This window comes from Stomoxys calcitrans, chromosome 3 (assembly GCF_963082655.1).
Source record: "Stomoxys calcitrans chromosome 3, idStoCalc2.1, whole genome shotgun sequence".
Taxonomy (NCBI): Eukaryota; Metazoa; Arthropoda; class Insecta; order Diptera; family Muscidae; genus Stomoxys; species Stomoxys calcitrans.
Genome location: NC_081554.1, coordinates 52,289,357 through 52,308,822, shown reverse-complemented (window position 1 = coordinate 52,308,822; position 19,466 = coordinate 52,289,357). Strand labels below are relative to the sequence as shown.

Genomic DNA, 19,466 nt, shown 5'->3' with positions numbered 1-19,466 from the left:
AAATTGCGGCTTCCTGGGGCTAAAGAAGTCAAATCGGGAGATTGGTTTATATGGGAGTTATATCAGGTTATGGACCGATTTAGACCGTATTAGGCACAGTTATTGGAAGTCGTAACGGAACACCACATGCAAAATTTCAGCCAAATCGGGAGATCGGTTAATATGGGAGCTATATCAGGTTATAGACCGATTTGAATCGTACTTGGCACAGTTTTTAGAAGTCATAATAGAACACAATGTGCAAAATTTAAGCTAAATAGGACCAAAATTGCTGCTTCCAGGGGCTCAAGATGTCAAATTGGGAGATCGGTTTATATGGGAGCTATATCAGGTTAAAGACCGATTTGAATCGTACTTGGCACAGTTGTTGGAAGTCGTAACAGAACACTACATGCAAACTTTCAGCCAAATCGGACCAAAATTGCGGCTTGTAAGGACTCAAAAAGTCAAATCGGGAGATGGGTTTATATGGGAACTATATCAGGTTATAAGCCAATTTGGACTGTACCTAGGACAGTTGTTAAAAGTCATAACAGAACAACATTGCAGCTTCCAGGGGATCAAGAAGTCAAATCGGAAGATAGGTTTATATAGGAGCTATATCTAAATCTGAATTGATATGGCCCATTTGCAATCCTCAACAACCTATATCGATATTAAGTATCTCTATCGTGATTGCGACAGACGGACGGACGGACATCGCTAAATCGACTCGGAATATCAGGAAAATATATACCTTATAGGGTCTTGGACAAATATTTCGAGGTGTTACAAACGGAATGACTGACTTGAAAAATCTAAGACAATCTAGCCATTTCCGTCCGTCTGTCCGTCCGTCTGTCTGTTAAAATCACGCTACAGTCTTTAAAAATAGAAATATTGAACTGAAACTTTGCACAGATTCTTTTTTTGTCCATAGGCAAGTTAAGTTTGAAGATGAGTTATATCGGACTATATCTTGATATATCCCCTGTATAGACCGATCCGCCGATTTATGGTCTTAGGCCCATAAAAGCCACATGTATTAGCCGGTTTTGCTGAAATTTGGGACAGAGAGTTGTGTTAGACCTCTCGACATCCTTCTACAATTTGGCCCAGATCGGTCCAGATTTGGATATAGCTGCCATACAGACCGATCCCTCGATTTAAGGTATTGGGCCCATAAAAGGCGCATTTATTGTCCGATTTCGATTTGTGTTAGGCCTTTCGACATTTCTTTTCAATTTTGCCCAGATCGGTTCACATATGAAAATAACTGTCATATAGTTCGATATCTTGGTTTAAGGTCTTGGGCCCACGAAAGGCGCATTTATAATCCGATGTCGCCAAAATTTGGGACAGTGAGTTGTGTTCGGCACCCCTTTTATATTTGGCCCAAATCGGTCCAGATTTGGATATAGCTGCCATATAGACCGATCTCTTGATTTAAGTCTTGGGCCCATAAAAGGCACATTTATTGTCTGATTTCTCGGACCCCTCGACATCTTTCTCCAATTTGGCCCAGATCGGTTCAGATTTGGATATAGCTGCCATATAGACCTATCTCTCGATTTATGGTCTTGGGACCATAAAAGGCGCATTTTTATCCTCTTTCGATTTGTATTAGGCCTTTCGACATTTCTTTTCAATTTGGACCAGATCGTTTCAGATATGAATATAGCTGTCATATAAAACGATCTCTTGGTTTAAGGTCTTCGACCCATAAAAGGCGCATTTATTGTCCGATGTCGCCGAAAATTTGGGACAGTGTGTTGTGTTAGGCCTTTGGCACCCCTTTTCAATTTGGCCCAGATCGGTTCAGATTTAGATATAGCTGCCATATAGACCGATCTCTCAATTCTTGGTCCTATAAAAGGGGCATTTATAATTTGATTTCGCTGAAATTTGACACAGTGACTTATGTTAGGCTTTTCGGCATCCGTGTCGTATATGGTTTAGATCGGATATAGCTACCATAAAGACCAATATTTTGTTATGCAATATTGTACTTATAAGACCACTCAATGTCCGTGCCGAATTTGGTTGGAAAATCGGATCATATTGCAATAGAGCTGCTATGGGGGCATAAATTGTGCTTGTTTCACCGGATTATGACAGAAGGTTGTTTACATATATGCCCAAGATGGTGGGCATCCCGGCCGAACTTAACGCATTTTTACTTGTTTTTGCTTTGTACTAGCGTTTGACTAGTTTCCTAGATCGAGATGTGGAATCATTAAATTTTTAATTCTATAAAATTTTTTTATTAAAAATTATAATAAATATTAAAAAAAAACACAGTTTGATATAATTGCATAAAAGTGGAAACACCTATGCGATTTTTACTTAAAAATATGTGTAAAAACTGCAAACAAATTTTACTCCATTGTCCGGGAAAATCGATTATCCATAATGCCTACGGTCTCGAGCATCCCGGATAATCGAGGTCTGACTGTACAATACAATAGGTTCTCTTAAGATAAATATTCATTCAATTATTCTCTAAAGAAAAAATTTTAGTGACACTTTCTCTTAAGATAAAATTTTAGTTACTTTCTCTAAAGACAAATTTTCAATGAAATTTTTTTTAAACACAAAATTTCCATGAAATTTTCTCCAAGACAAAATTTCAATGAAATTTTCTCTAATAACAAAATGTTAATGAGAATTTCACCAAACACAAAGGGAGAAAGTCATCCTCAATGTTCCATTGGGTCCTCTATCAGCTTCTAACATTGCGTTAGGCTATGACCTAACTCTTATCCATCCATAACTGACAAATCATAAAAGACAACTATCTCCTTGATGGCAAATGCCAATGGTTTATAAAATATCCTTTGGAAACTTTTCCATCGTTCTTTGTTTACTACTAATAGTGCACTCTCTATAGAAATGCAAACATGCGCTGTGAATTTTTACACTTGTAACACAAAAAAATTTAACAAAAGAAAACAATAACAACTTATAAAGACTATAAAGTTTATTTTAAAAAAAAGCATTTGGTTACTAACAAATGGAAACTGAAATTTTTTAAAACTAAACCTGCAGTTCATAAGAAAACTCAACAAAAATCCTAGTATTTCTGCGATTCAGATAAGTTTCTATATATAGAAAAAAAGGGTCCCCTAAAAATGTTATTTCAAAATACAACTACAAATTCCCCAATGCATGTGGGTTTTAGGTTGGTGTGTGCATGTAAATAATTCTCTGTGAAAGTGTGTGTGGGTGCATGTGTGTGTGAGCGTAGGTCATTTTATTACGTTATAGTTGTAGTATTATATCACATGATGGCGCTTACGCAAAAAGGATGGCTGGCTGGTTAAAGGACACCACGACAGTTCAAGTGCAAGTGAATACACACCAATGGAAATGGATTGCTTGTATACAAGCGCAACAACACCAAAAACACCATTACATACTCGCACACATGTAAACATGTGTCTTTCTACATATCACCTCTCTCTTTGAAGCGGCTGATGACATCTCTTCCTCCCATGGTTAACTAGACAGACAGAATAGGAAAAACTGCCGCTAGAGAAGGTCTTAGGCAAAGAGGGGGTTCAAAAGGCGAAGAGGGAGAGAGAGGGAGAGAGATATATATAGACAAAAAGGGAGGGAGAGTTTACTATTCTTTGCACCAGGGGCAATGGAAAATTAAATTGGAAGTGAAAAATAAACGCACTCACTCACACAATCATATTTTTGGCGAAAGAGAGTAAGTTGCTGTGTCTTAAAGGGAAAACAAATACAAAACTAAAACTTATATTTTGTGTGTAGGTGTTTGTGAGTATGCGTTTGTTCGTGCGTATTCGTTTCGGCATATTGAGTGAGTGCATTATAAAGAGGTTCTTATAATGGTATTGTGACGGTATACCGTCAACGCGCGTGTATATGCCTATGTGTGGGTGTATTTTCCATATGAAACTCGCACTATATGTGAGGGTTTTTATTATAGAGTATGATTAAAATTTAATATAGTTTCTCATATATACTATAGCAGATATCTATTTATATGTATACATAGTTATACACATACACTCAAAGAAAGTTTTATAACACTTTTGAGTAAATTGAATAATATGTTAGAAAATTATTGCTCATTTCACTTTCCAAAAAAAGGTATTTTCAATAAGCATCCATACATCCTTTAAGAAACTAAGGAACCTTCCCTGGAAATCTTCTATGGAGTCTACATATAAAAATGAATAATTTTTTGACTTTTCAGACTAAGTAAGATTGTATTAAAATTAAGGCTGCTTCCGTAGTTAAAACGCATATCGAATTTAAAGAAAGATATATATGGGAGCTATATCTTTATGGTGGAGGCTACTGTAGCGCAGAGGTAAGCATATCCGCCTATCATGCTGAAAGCCTGTGTTCGAATCCTGGCGAAAACATCAGAAAACAAGTAAAAGCGTGCTAAGTTCGGCCGGGCCAAATATTATATACCCTCCACCATGGACTGCATTTGTGACATTCTTTGAATTACTTTTTCAAATATATTTAAAGCTATTGACCGATATGGACCATAATAGTCTTAGAAAACTATCACCTCAAAAATTTCAGGCAAATTGGAGGATCGGTTTATATGGCAGCTATATCAGGTTATGAACCTATTTAGATCATACTTTGTACAGTTATTGAAAGTCATAACAAAAAAAATATCAGTTTATGGACTGATTTAGACTATACTTAATAAAGTTGTTGGAAGACATACCAAAAAAATATATGCAAAATTTCAACAAATTTGGATAACAATTGCGCGCTATAGAGGCTGAAGAAGTTTAAATGGGGGGTTCGGTTTATATGGCAGCTATATCAGGATGTGAACTGATTTAGACCATACTTGACACAGTTGTTGGCAGTCATAACAAAACACCTCCCGCAAAAAGAGAATTGCGCCCTCCAGAGGCCCAAGAAGTTTAAACGGGAGATCGGTTTATATGGCAGCTATATCAGGTTGTAGACGGATTTAGATCATACTTGGCATAGTTGTTGGAAGTCATACCAAAACGCCATATGCAAAATTTCAACCAAATTGGATAAACATTGCGCCCTCCAGAGGCCCAGGAGTCTTAATGGAAGGTCGGTTTATATGGCAGGCCATACTTAACAAAGTTATTGGAAGTCATACCAAAACGATATGTGCAGAATCAGCCAAATCGAATAAGAATTGCGCCCTCTAGTGGCTCAAGAGATCAAGATCCAAGATCGGAATATATGGCAGCTATATCAGTTTATAGACAGATTTAGATCATACTTGACATAGATATTGGAAGTCATACCAGAAGAACATATGCAAAATTTCAACCAAATTGTATAACAATTGCGCCCTCTAGAGGCTCAAGAAGTTTAGAAGGGAGATCGGTTAATATGGCAGCTATATCAGGTTAAAGACAGATTTAGACCATTCTTGGCATAGTTGTTGAAAGTCATACCAAAAGGCATATGCAAAATTTCAACCAAATTGTATAACAATTGGACCGATTTGGCTAATTTGCAATCCCAACCGACCTATACTAATAAGAAGTATTTATGCGCGCTTTCGACAGACAGACGGACGGAAGGACGGACATGGCGCTCAAAACTATATAAACTTTATGCGGTCTTAGACGAATATTGCGAGGAGTTGCAAACAGAATGACGAAATTTGTATACCCGCATTCTATGGTGGAGTGTATAAAAAAATTCAACAGGGGTCCTCTATTTATGACAATTATATATAAACTCTCTGTACCCAATTTTGGCCGAATCTGTTACAAAATTCACCTTTTGTGAACTGAAGAAGTTAAATCTGAAGATCGGTTGAAATTAAGAACTTCAACTGTCCAAAACAAAAAATATCTTCTTAAAAAACCTTTTCAAAATTTTTTAAAAAATTGGCATTTTTATAGTAAATATCAGAAAATCGACACTTTGCTATTTTTTAAAACTAAAAATCAAAAAAAAATGCAGAAAAATCGTCAAATCTGGCAGCCCTGATCAGATGTCGGGAGAAAAGGAGAGAGTAGAAACTTCTATTCCGCAGAAAGAAAAGGGAAAGATGTAAGTCTTAGCGAATTGAGATGTTGCTATAGAATGAATTCCGGAAATTTTACCAAAGAATCAAACATCAAACCGACGGCACATGCTCCTGCAGAGACTAAGAATGAAATCTGATAACTGACACAAACAGTGTGTTTGGGATATGGTGTCGATGGCGACGAAGAGTATACCGCAGAATCATTCCCTGATGGTGGTATAGAATGTTTACCTCCTAATCAGAATGAGCTCCAAATAGCAGGGCCCGGACAGAAGAACAACAAGGCAGCAGGAACATATGGTTTGTCCGCTGAACTATTTAAAACCATAGCCGACTCGCTGATTAGGCGTATGCATCAGCTTGTCGGCGCGAGCTGGCTAGAAGAACGTATACCGGATGATTGGAAGCTCATCATGCTATGTCCCGTACACAAGAACAGAGACAAGACGGAATGTGTCAACTACATAGCAATAAGTCTCCTCCCCGTCGCATACAAAATACTCTCGAGCGTACGTGTGAAAGATTGAAACCTAGGTTAGGTTAGTTACAGTGGCAATCTACCATCAGACTCACTTAGACGTTTCCGTCCATTGTGATAACACAGAGCAGGAGAAGAAAGATGCCCCATAGTTTCTACCGTTGAACCATTCAGATCGCTTTAAAAAGCCATACAACTTGTGAATGTTTACAAACGCTAAAGCAGACAAGTTCTCAAAGTAACGAAAACTTAAAATATTGGGTTGCCCAAAAAGTAATTGCGGATTTTTCATATAGTCGGCGTTGACAAATTTTTTCACAGCTTGTGACTCTGTAATTGCATTCTTTCTTCGATCAGTTTTCAGCTGTTACTTTTAGCTTGCTTTAGAAAAAAAGTATATTTGATTAAAGTTCATTCTAAGTTTTATTAAAAATGCATTTACTTTCTTTTAAAAAATCCGCAATTACTTTTTGGGCAACCCAATAGTACTCCTTCTGACTGCTAGTGCGGAACGCACATACAGCAGATGTTCTATAGTCTCTTCTTTCTCGACGTCCTCACAGCTACGGCGAAATTCGTTACGGACAACCTTCAGTCTGTCAGCATGTTTTCCGATCAGACAATGACCCGTCATGACGGACACAATGATTGAGACGTCTATTCTAGCCAGTGACAGCAATGCGGTAGACCTCTTCAAGTCTCGATTAGGCCACATAATTTGGGAATGCTCACTGGCATAGTGGTAGACTACATTTTATCAAAAAACGGCTCGAGCAAGTTGTAATCCACACTGCCTGAAAGATCGGGCATTATATCAAGTATAACAATGTGTCCGTAGCTGCCACCTGGCTAAAGAGAAAGCTCCCTTAGCCTCACAGCAGTGGTCGCAGCAATTTGTCTCTCCATGGCATTAGGTGGAGCATTAAATTCTGTGCATCAATTTGGTGTCGTCCACATTGCGGCTGTGATGCATAAACAAGCCGTTCGAATCCGGTTCATTATTGAACAGTAGGTGGACTTTTGAAGCGCCGTCCACCAGACAACAGCATCATATGGCATTATATGCCTGACAACGGCAGCATATACCCAGTCTAAACTCCCAACTTTTGCCAATGGCTCTTTGCAGGTGTATAGAGCAAGAGTTGCCTTTCCAAAATGTTGGATTTGAAGTTCAATTTCCTGTCCAGCAAAACACCCTGGCTTTTAGACGCTCCTTGCGTCTATTGTTCTTGTATTTATTCAAACTTGTGTCATTCGTTCTAATTACGGCGGTGTCGAGGTAAATAAAGTTGCTGACTGTCTTAAAGTTATGGTTCCTAATTTCCTTCCATTTTCGTTATCTGCTCCGGTGTACAAGGTGTTGTGGGAGTTGATATCGTCCATTTTGTCTTATCTCCATTCACCGCCAGAACCACTTTCACTGGTTCTCTTTCGATTATTTCAAATGCTACACTTACTACTGCCGGTGATCGATCCATGATATCGATGTCGTCAGCATAGGCGAGTAGCATGTGTTTTCTTGTGAGTAGTGTACCATACCTATTCAGTCAGAACAAGGCCAACTCTCGAGAAATGAAGATGACACTATAAAACAAGTAAGAGCGTGCTAAGGTCGGCCGAGCCGAATCTTATATACCCTCCACCATGGACGCATCTGTCGAGTTCTTTGCGCAGTATCTGTTTGTAGGCAAACAAAGAATAATGAATACGGACGAAAGAGGAGCTATATCAAGTTATAGACCGATTCGGGGCTCAAGAAGCAAAATCGGAAGATCGGTTTATATGGGAGCTGTATCAAGCTATAGATTGATTCTGACCATATTGCACACGTATGTTGAAGGTCATGGGAGGAGCCGTTGTACAAAATTTGTGCCAAATCGGATGAGAATTGCGCTCTCTAGAGGCTCAAGAAGTCAAGGCCCAAGATCGGTTTATATGGCAGCTATATCAGGTTATGGACCGATTTGGACCATACCTAACAAAGTTGTTGGAAGTGATATCAAAACACTATGTGCAAAATTTCAGTCAAATCGGATGAGAATTGCGCTCTCTAGAGGCTCAAGAAGTCAAGACCCAAGATCGGTTTATATGGCAGCTATTTCAGGTTATGGGCCGATTTGGACCATACCTAACACAGTTGTTGGAAGTTATATCAAAACACTATGTGCAAAATTTCAGTCAAATCGGATAAGAATTGCGCGCTCTAGAGGCTCAAGAAGTCAAGACCCAAGATCGGTTTATATGACAGCTATGTCAGGTTATGAACCGATTTGGACCATACCTAACACAGTTGTTGGAAGTGATATCAAAACACTATATGCAAAATTTCAGTCAAATCGGACGAGAATTGCGGCCTCCAGAGGCTCAAGAATTCAAGGCCCAAGATCGGTTTATATGACAGCTATATCAAAACATGGTCCGATTTGGCCCATTTACAATCCCACTCAACCTACACTTATAAGAAGCATTTGTGCAAAATTTCAAGCGAATAGCTCTACTCCTTCAAAAGTTAGCGTGCTTTCGACAGACAGACGGACGGACAGACGGACGGACATGGTTAGTTCGACTTAAAATGTCACAACGATCAAGAATATATATACTTTATGGGGTCTTAGACGCATATTTCGAGTATTTACAAACAGAATGACGAAATTAGTATACCCCCATCCTAAGGTGTAGGGTATAAAAACACTGATTCTACCCGTGTGTTATATGGTTCTCAGGCAAGGGTTCTTGTGAAAGCAGACAACGCAGTGCTTGGAGTATTTTAGAGAAAGATTCGAACATGGGCACACGGAGCTACAGCGAGACCCATTGCCGTTGTCTAGCGTTCGAAGCCATCAATACAACTTCCAACAGATGCACAGAATCATGTGTATACCATGGGAGTAGTGTAATTGTGTAGACAAGAAATCTGCCATTATACAAAAACACATGCATTGGGAAAAGTACAGCTAATAGACAGGGCTGTCGAGCGTGGTTAATGTGGTATTTATAGCAAAGAGGCGTTTTGTAAAATCATTTCGCTCATAGCTTCCAACTGTATGCGAAGGGCGTAGTGTAATTATGTAGACAGGAAATCTGTCATTATACAAAAACACATGCATTGGGAAAAGTACAGCTAATAGACAGGGCTGTCGAGCGTGGTTAATGTAGTATTTATATCATAGAGGCGTTTTCGCAATAAATTCTGTATAAGTACAACATACCAATGTACGGCCCTTGAATCCTTCACATCTAATATGGCTGATGAGTAATTCTAACCAAATTAAGGAAACGCGTCCCATAGAGGTTGGTGTGTGTAGCGATCTCTGGCTACCCTTTTCCATTTACAAAGAAAATCTCCGATCATTGAGCATGTCTCGAACTAGACAAGCTCAAGCTCTTCGCCCTAACAGGCAAGAAACTTCAAATTGAGAAAGATTCTTCGTAAAATGTATGGACCAGTTCTCATTGATGGAGAATATGGGCATCGTATGAATCACCAACTGCAGCGCATGAACTCCCAACGTATCAAAATACAACGGTTTCTTTGGCTAGGTCATGTTGTCAGAATGAATGAAGAAGCTCCAGTGAAGAAGTCTTTTAAAGGCTGTGTACAAAAGTCACGTAAACCGGGACGACTAAAAGTCGTCGATGAAAAAATCAAGTGGTGAAAGACATCTGGAAACTTGTTATCAAAGATTTTAGAAGGAGCACAGAAGACTGAGGCAATTGGAAAGCAATTTTTAGCAAATTGAGGTAAGTAACCAAAGTGATATCACGGCGCCTCTTCTAATATTGGTTGCCCAAAAAGTAATTGCGGATTTTTCATATAGTCGGCGTTGACAAATTTTTTCAACGGCTTGTGACTCTGTAATTGCATTCTATCTTCTGTCAGTTATCAGCTGTTACTTTTAGCTTGCTTTAGAAAAAAAAAGTGTAAAAAAAGTTCTAAGTTTTATTAAAAATGCATTTACTTTCTTTTAAAAAATCCGCAATTACTTTTTGGGCAACCCAATGGTAGAAAACTTTACAAAGTTTTTGCTGCACGCATCAGTACTACTGCAAGACGTCTTAAAGACATATAACGACAGGTTTGGAATTTATAGATCTACACAGATTAGTAGAGGTGTGTGTGTGTTAGTATCGTATTATTAAATGTGAATTTATAAATTTTTTATTTGCATTTAATTTCATCCACTATTGATATTATGGCAAATCACGTGTGTTGCCTGCCTGAATCATAAGATTGTAAGATTTATCTCATTTTCTTTGCACACACAATACAAATAGAATATACTCACACAACCACATATACCATATATCACACAACCATTTGTGACACATACTCGTACATGCATAGATTGTGGTTTTTATTTCTTGTTTGACTTAAGATCGAAATAATTGTAATATCATGCTCTTGGAACACTTTGGCTTTCCGTAATTAATGAAAGTAGAACACAAATATTAGGAGAATTGACACACATTCAAGAAAATAGATACCAAATACAGTTTATTCTACCAATTGAATAAAATTAGTGTACACCGATAAACAAAAGTCACAAAATAAAGCTCTTTAAGGCAGGAAAAGTTTATAATAAGAGGCCACAATGAGATGACAGGAAATATGAATTGGATTTGCAAACTCCATTAGGAAACCACTGATTCGAGTTGCGGTCCTGGACTCACAACCAGCAGCAGGTTAGCTTAGGTAAGGTTGAAAAGAGGGTGCATACATACACCTATGCCAGTAATCGGCTTGTTGTCAGTTCTAAATACTAAAAAAGTAAAAGTAAAAGTAAAAGTCGAAAAAGAAAATCTAAGTTAGGAATTCAGAGCTACTTACAAAATCCCTAATTTTTTTCCATGCCACGCACCTGGTTCATGACTGGTATTGTATCCGCTCCTAAGTCGGGTAATGACATAGGAAATGCTTCAACGTCTCATCATCTTCCCCACATGCCCTACACATGCTATCATTTGCTGCACCGATTTTGAAAAAGTGAGCTCGTAGTCCTAAGTCTCCCGTTTTCATACCAAAAGTTATACGGACCTTCTTCTTACTTCCCTTCAGTAATAGCCTCGTCTTCTCACGATCTGGATCCCCCCATAGGATTTTCACCGTCCTACCGACTATTTCGCTGTCCCACGGGATGCTTAAACATTCATCGCCCACGTCCTTAACTCGGACTGCGTCGACCCGAAAGGCTTCGGGTTAACCAAGGGTTATTGACGGCAGTCCCCTTGCCTTCACCGCCAAATCGTTTGCCCTTTCATGCCGCTCCGTTATGGCCCGACACTCAAACGATGCGGATTTTGCCATCTTCAGAGAAGGCGTTAATCTCCTTTTTACACTGCAAGACTGTTCGTGACCTTACCGTCTCGGTTGTTATTGCCCTTATGCCAATTTTACTGTCCGTAAAGATGTTCATACTCGACGTCCTCGCGTTAGCCCCACACCACTTCACGCATTCGATGATCGCCCGGATATTCGCCTGCAGGACCGTATTATGGTCAAATGCAAATTTTGCCCATGGACATTCCACTAAGGAACAGGGGCAAACTTCTCACATATCAATGAGTGCAGTCCGATTCAAGTTTTAAGCTCAATGATAAGGGGCCTCTTTTTTATAGCCTAGTCCGAACGGCGTGCCGCAGAGCGACACCTCTTTGGAGAGAAGTTTTACATGGCATAGTACCTCACAAATGTTGCCAGCATTAGGAGGGGAAAACCACCGCTGAAATTTTTTTCGGATGGTTTCGCCAGGACTCGAACCCCAGGCGTTCACCGGACATGCTAACATCTGCGCTACGGTGGCCTCCGATTATGGTCAGGCAGTCTAAAACAGATCTCAGTCCTTGGGTTCTCAATGTAGACCCCCAGGCCCACTTTGTCCTCTAGCTGTGATCCATCCATGTAACATGATCTTCGGAAACCTGGTAATACTAGGTTTCCGTCAATCCAAGACTGAGCCGAAGCAAACAGTGCCTCGCACTCGAATTCAAGGTTCTTCTCAGGTATCCGATCGGAAACCTCTTCCATTCCTTACAGGTTTCCTATCGTCGCCTCGATTATAACGCGATGGTATGACCTGCTCCCATCCTCAATTCATTCTCCCATCGCCTTAAGTCTCATAGCCGCTGTGGCTGCCTCACACTTAATCTGTATGTCAATGGGTGGGATATCTAAAATAGTCTCCAGTGCTGCAGTGGGCGTGGTCCTCATCGCTCAGCCTATGTCAAGACAACATGTTCTCTGCACCTGTTGTATGGTCCTTATGTTGCACTTTTTCTCCATGGCACTCCAACAAACTACCGAAGTGTAAGTAAGTATTGATCTAATCAAGCTCTTGTAGAGCCAGTGGGCTATCTTCGGATTCAGGCCCCGAGCCTACGGCCCGTCTACATAGTGCCCAGCATCAGTGAGCCTTCTCGGTACGCTCCTGAACGTGACGCTTCCAATTCAGTTTCCTGTCTAAGATCACACCTTAGTATTTGACCTTGTAGAGCCAGTGGGCTATCCTTGGATTCAAGCCCCATTTTGAGCCTACGGCCCGTCTACATAGTGCCCAACATCTATGAGCCTTCTCAGTACGCTCCTGAATGTGACACTTGACCTTGTCGTGAACACGCATATTTCAGTCTTCTCTGGGTTAACATTGAGTCCTCTGGGTCTAGCCCAGTCATATGCCATATGCAAGACCCTTTTGGACCTTCTGCATAGCTGATTCGGATCCTAACCCCTTAGAAGTATGATAACATCGTCTGCGTAGCAAACTGGTTCAAATCCCTCCTCAGTCATAATACGCGATAAAATGCCCCCTGTGTTGTGCCTTGAGCCCCTTTCCCCCTTATATTTATGCCATGGGACACACAATTTATCCACCTGCGCCTCGGCCGAGTACCAGTGTTGGCATAGAATAATTGAACTGAACCATCTCAACTGGTTCAGTCCAGAAACTTTGTTTCGGGTCGTCCATGGCTCCTAAATTAAGGCAATATGAATCCTGCCCTAGCTGATTTTCTCCATCAGAACGGTCCGGTGAAGGTTTATCTGGATAACCTCAATCATTGGTCCTGCAGTAAATGGGCATCTTGGGAGTAGATGATGATCTCATCGTCTGCTCCCTGTTCTTTAGACTGCATTGACTTTCCTGTCACTGCACTACCTGATGTCATCGTTTTAGCTTCTTTGCCATGTCTAGTCTTGCGATTCGTTAGGCTCCATTGAGACTCCTGTCGCTGCGCTACGTAATGTTTTAATATTAGGATCTTGACCTATCCTTGTCTTCCAAATTTTGAAGTCGGTGATGTTTGTTTGTTAGTCGGTGATGGCTGTTTGTTAGGCTGTGTTGGGTCTCTCGCCACTGCACTGCCTGATATTTTAGTATTAGGATCTTTGCCCCCCTGATATGGCTCCCATATAAACCAATCTCCCGATTTTACTCCTTGAGCCGTTAAAAGCCGCAATTTTGGTCCGAATCCGAATCGGTCTATAATCTGATATAGCTCCCATATTAACCGATCAACAGATTTTACTTCTTGAGCCCTTACAAGCCGCAATTTTTGTCCGATTTAGCTAAAATTTAGCATGTAGTGTTCCGTTATGACTTCCAACAACTGTGCCTAGTACGGTCAGAATCGGTCAAGAACCGGATATAGCTCCCATATAAACCAATCTCCCGATTTGACTTCTTGAGCCCTTACAAGCCGCAATTTTTGTCCGATTTAGCTAAAATTTTGCATGTAGTATTCCGTTATGACTTCCAACCATTGTGCCTAGTACGGTCCAAATCGGTATATAACCTGATATAGCTCCCATATAAACCGATCTCCCGATTTGACTTCTTCAGCCCTTATAAGCCGCAATTTTTGTCCGATTTGGCTGATATTTTGCATGCAGTGTCCTGTTATGACTTTCAACAACTGTGCCACATCGGTCTATAACCTGATATAGCTCTTATGTAAACCGGTCTTTCTATCATCCTTGTGCGATTCATAGAAGCTTTAATTTTTGCTGGTTTGACAGAAGTTTGATACAACTAAATAAATTTATTTTGTTTAAATTTTTAGCAGAATCCATGATGATGGGTTCTCAAGATTCGGCCCGGCCGACCTTAGTACGCTTTTACTTGTTTTAAAAAACATTTTTGTTAAAAAAATTACTACGTCACTATAAATGATCCAAATAATGAATATATGAAATTTCAACAAAATCGGATAAGGGAATTGAGCATCAGGCGCTAATGTGTTAAAGTACGTTTTAAACGAGTTTATTTCGGCCAGAAGTACGGACGAACGAAGGGGCGGACAGACGTCGCTACATTAATCAATATGATCAAGAACATAAGAACCATATATGGTCTTAAAACAACAATTCCTTCCAATCCTATGCTAGAGGCTATACAAACTAGCCCAAATTTGTGGAAATTGCTCAAATTTATGGAAATTGCTCAATTCAAAGTTCAGCCCAAATGTTAGGGACCTACTTTTTGTAGACGGACACATCTCTCTACAAAGAGAGAAGGCTAAAATACTCACAAATGTTGGCACCTCTGAAAATTTGTATGTATGTTCTCGCTGTAAACAAAACCAGGCAGCTTCATGCACAGACATGTTAAATTATGCACCACGGTGGCTGCCACCAATCATTGGTCAACTAATGGTCATAGTTTATGGCACTTTATATATTTGTTCTTTTGTTTTTTTTTTTAATAAAAATAATTATTCATTTTAATATTACATCTCATTTCACCATTATATAGAATTTCCTTTTTAACTGAAAAATAGTTTTTCTGGTTAAATTTTAAGCATTTTCTTTGTCTCCCACATACTCATTTTGTTGAAAGTTTTTTCACAGTTTCTTTCTAATATTTTGCCTTTTGTTGTTAAAATTATTTTATGGACAACACCAAGTTTTTTTACAAACTATTTGTTGTTTACTTGAAAAATCTTTTTTGTTCTAGGCATCAATTTGTATGTGAAATCTTTTATATTGAGGCAATAATTCATCGTTTATTTATTTAATACTACTATACTACTGTTCGCAGTTTTTTTTTGTTCATATTTCTTTTGTCTCTCACTTTAGGGCATCAACTCGCTCCCTAGGGTAGCCAAAAGTAGTAGTAGTCATAGTCATAGCATTTCAAACTCTCTGGCTCCCTACCTCTCTCTGCCAATGTTGCTCTCACTTTATATTTGCTATACTAAAGCCTGATGAGTATTAGGTGCATTTTTCTTTTCTACTGGAAAATTTACAATAAAAATAATGAAAATAATGACAAAGAAGAACAAATTAGCAAGAAGTGGTAGAAGAAGAGAAAAGGCCAACAAAAACAACACTTGAAAAATAATCTAAAAACTAACACATACATATATTCTCTGTATGTGTGTGTATAACTAAAGAGGAACTGACAAAGGAAAAAGTTGATCCCAACACTCTATAAAAGCGGAATTAAACACATGCATTCATGGATCCCCACTGCATTTATGCATATATATACACACACAGACACAAAGCATAAAGCAATAAAACTTGTTATGCTTAGTTGTATTTGTGAGTCATGCGCAGTATGGAATGTGCAAGTTTTCAATATTGTTAGGCTAGGTTCGGTTTTTTGGCCACTCTTGTGTGTTGGTGTGTTTATAATGACTGTAGGAAGTGAACAGCACAGGGCTTGCTATGCGATGCAACAATAACACATAGCAGTTGAACCCCCCTCCTCCAACAAAGAGCCTTAATAACAGTCTCTGACACCGAAGGCACTCTCTGCCATTTCCATAGTTGTGCTCTCCTATGCGAAGTGTTCGTATTATTCTCTATGCTTGTTTGTCTCGCCTGTATTAAAACGAATGCTTTCGTTTGGTATATGCACAAGTGAACGCAGCAGACCCTACTGCTGCTAACGCTGCTGCTGCTGCGGCTAACTGCAATAGCAGTGACTAAGTGATGGCATGTTATGCCTTTGAGTGAATGAGTGTGCCTGTGTTCTCTTGCCGCTATGTCTTCTCTAGATGGTGGTGGCAAAAGAACATTATTTTTTGTGTGCATTGCATTTTGATTACATTTCCTTTGTCGTAGGTCAATATACAAGAATTTTTTTCGCAATACTCCTTTATTCCTTACAGACAGATCGTTGTTTTGAACATAGAACAACAGAAAAAAACACAATAACAAATCTAAATGTTCTATAATTTGTTAGTAGTTATAAAAAAATAAAATATTCACAAAAAATTACGTTTTGTCTAATTGTTGTTCCTCAGGAGATTTGACGTTTGTTTGATTTTTTTTTTTTTGTAAACAATTCACACCAAAGATATTTTTTTAAAGTTATGTTTTGTTTTTGTTAATTCCTTTTTTTATAATCTTTTAAAACACAAAATACACCCATCTGTACATATAAAGTGTGTATGTTGAAAAACACTAGTGGGAGATGATACTACGTTATAGGGGTCCCTAGCTGGGCCCCTGGCATATAGTACACCAGCCCAACAAACAAACGTTCATTTCAAAGTCGCGCTCCATACTGACTGACTGTATTTTTGCGAAAAAGACGCAGCTAAAGGGTAGAGAAAATTGTTTCATTTCAATGTGTGTGGTGTTGTAGTAGCTTTTGTTGTTCTTGTTGTCGTTGTTGCCTTCGCTGGCATTGCCGTTTTCTTTTTCTCCCCTTTGCTTGGTATTTTGTTGTTGTGATTATATGCACTTAATCGTCATCATCATCATCATCATCATCATTGCCATTGCCGTTGTCGTCGTTGCGTTATTGTCGTGCACAGCCAAAGTATCGCCTCCAGAGTTTCAAGCAATTGCTAACTGGTTGGAAGGCTGAATCGCTGGCTGACTTCTGGGCCCGCCAGACATTGTTTGGTTAGTTAAGACTATTTCTTGTTGTTGTTGTTTCTGTGTTATTATGATTATTTCATTCTCTCGTTGTTGTCGTCATACCGCCAAGTCAAACCGCCCCAGTCATTTACTCACACTTTTTTTTAAGGTGCCACAATATTACAGCCCCTCTATTATAGTGCGATTGCAGAGATACGTTACATTATTAAAAAAAAAATACCTTCTCCAAGCACCTATTGAGCATAGCAAAGCAAAGCGTATGCATAGCGTAGGATGCGGTAACGCGTCAAAAACTATAGCAACAACAAATTCCACTATCATCCTCATCAACTAAAATACACTGCAAATGAATATGCGAGTACAGATGAGTGCATTGTAAAATGTTACTCTCTTTAACAGTAAACTTGATATGGTTGTTGCTTTGCAATGGGGAACAAACATAACACAACAACACAGCGATAGGACTTCTCTGTCTCCCCAAATGTGCCAAGAGGTAAAGTCAATTGAAAATTGATGAAGAATTGTTAATGGGGAACATCATGTTAAAGAGATTAACTTAGAGCTTGATACTCAGATAGATAGCAGGTTTAACAAGTAAAAGCGTGCTTAGTTCGGCCGGGCCGAATTTCGGGAACCCACCATCATAGATTCTGCAAAAAATTTATGCAAAACAAATTTAGTTGTGGGGCATAATTTTATTCTACATACATATCAAACTTCTGTCAAACGTAAAAAAAAATTAAAGCTTCTAGGAACCGAACAAGGATGATCGAGAGACCGCTTTACATGGGAGCTTTATCAGGTTATTGACCGATTTGAGCTAAATCGGACAAAAATGCAGCTTACAGGGGCTCAAGAAATCAAATCGGGCAATCGGTTTATATGGGAGCTATATCAGGTTATAGACCAATTTGAACCGTACTAAGCACAGTTGTTGGAAATTATAACAGAGCACTACACGCAAAATTTCAGCCAAATCGGAGAAAATTTGCGGCTTGTTAGGGCTTAAGAAGCCAAATCGGGTGATCGGTTTATATGGGAGCTATATCAGGTTCTTAACCAATTTGGACCGCACTAGGCAGAGTTGTTGAAAGTCATAACATAACACTGCATGCTCAATTTCAGCCACTTTGGACAAAAATTGCGACTTGTAAGGGCTGAAGAAGTTAAATCGGGAGATCGGTTTATATGGGAGCTGTATCAGGTTATAGACCTATTCGGATCGTACTAAGCACAGTTGTTGAAAGTCATAACGGAATACCACATGCAAAATGTCAGCCAAATCGGACAAAAATTGCGGCTTAAGAAGCCAAATCGGGAGATCGGTTTATATGGGAGTTATATCAGGTTCTTAACCGATTTGGACCGTACTAGGCAGAGTTGTTGAAAGTCATAACATAACACTACATGCAAAATTTCATCAAAATCGGACAAAAATTGCGACTTGTAAGACCTCAAGAAGTCAAATCGGGAGATCGGTTTATATGGGAGCTATATCAGATTAAAGACCGATTTGGACTGTACTTTGCATAGTTGTTTGAAGTCATAATAGAACCGCTTTTGCAAAATTTCAGCCTAATCGGACAAAAATTGCGGATTGTAAGGGCTCATGAAGTCAATTAGTGAGATCTGCTTATATGGGAACTATATCTAAATCTGAACCCATATGGCCCATTTGCAATCCCTAACGACCTAAATCGATATTAAATATCTGTGCCAAATTTCAAGCGACTAGCTTTACGCGTTCGACCGCTTTCGTGATTTCGACTGACGAACGGATAGACGGAAAGGGCTAGATCGACTCAGAGCGTCCAGACGATCAAGAACACTTTATGGGGTCTTCGACGAATATTTCGAGGTGTTACAAACGGAATGACTAAATTAGTATAGCAGTGATGCCACCAAATACGAGCTTGATGCTCCAATATCAGGGTTAAAAATCTCCATAGCAGTGATGCCACCAAATACGAGTTTCGCCATTAGGGACAAGTAAAAAGAGTAGAATCCTCCACTAACTTAGGGTCACAGCATACATTTGGAAAATAAACCGCCTTGGTCTCACATACGGACCCAGCAGATATCAAGACAATGTTTTCATATTATTCTCTTCAACTCAAACAAGCTTATATGCACATAAGGGCTGATTTGATTCAGGTACC

General features: G+C 39.3%; 1 long non-coding RNA gene across 1 annotated transcript in view; it reads right to left on the bottom strand.

The window, feature by feature from the left end:
* The window catches only part of LOC131996350 (uncharacterized), a 68,724-nt gene extending 51,542 nt beyond the window's left edge, over positions 1-17,182 (bottom strand). Inside the window, exon 1 of the long non-coding RNA XR_009397790.1 lies at positions 16,700-17,182. This is a non-coding gene — a long non-coding RNA (uncharacterized LOC131996350). The remainder of the gene's footprint in view (positions 1-16,699) is intronic.
* Between the last annotated feature and the right edge of the window lie 2,284 nt (positions 17,183-19,466).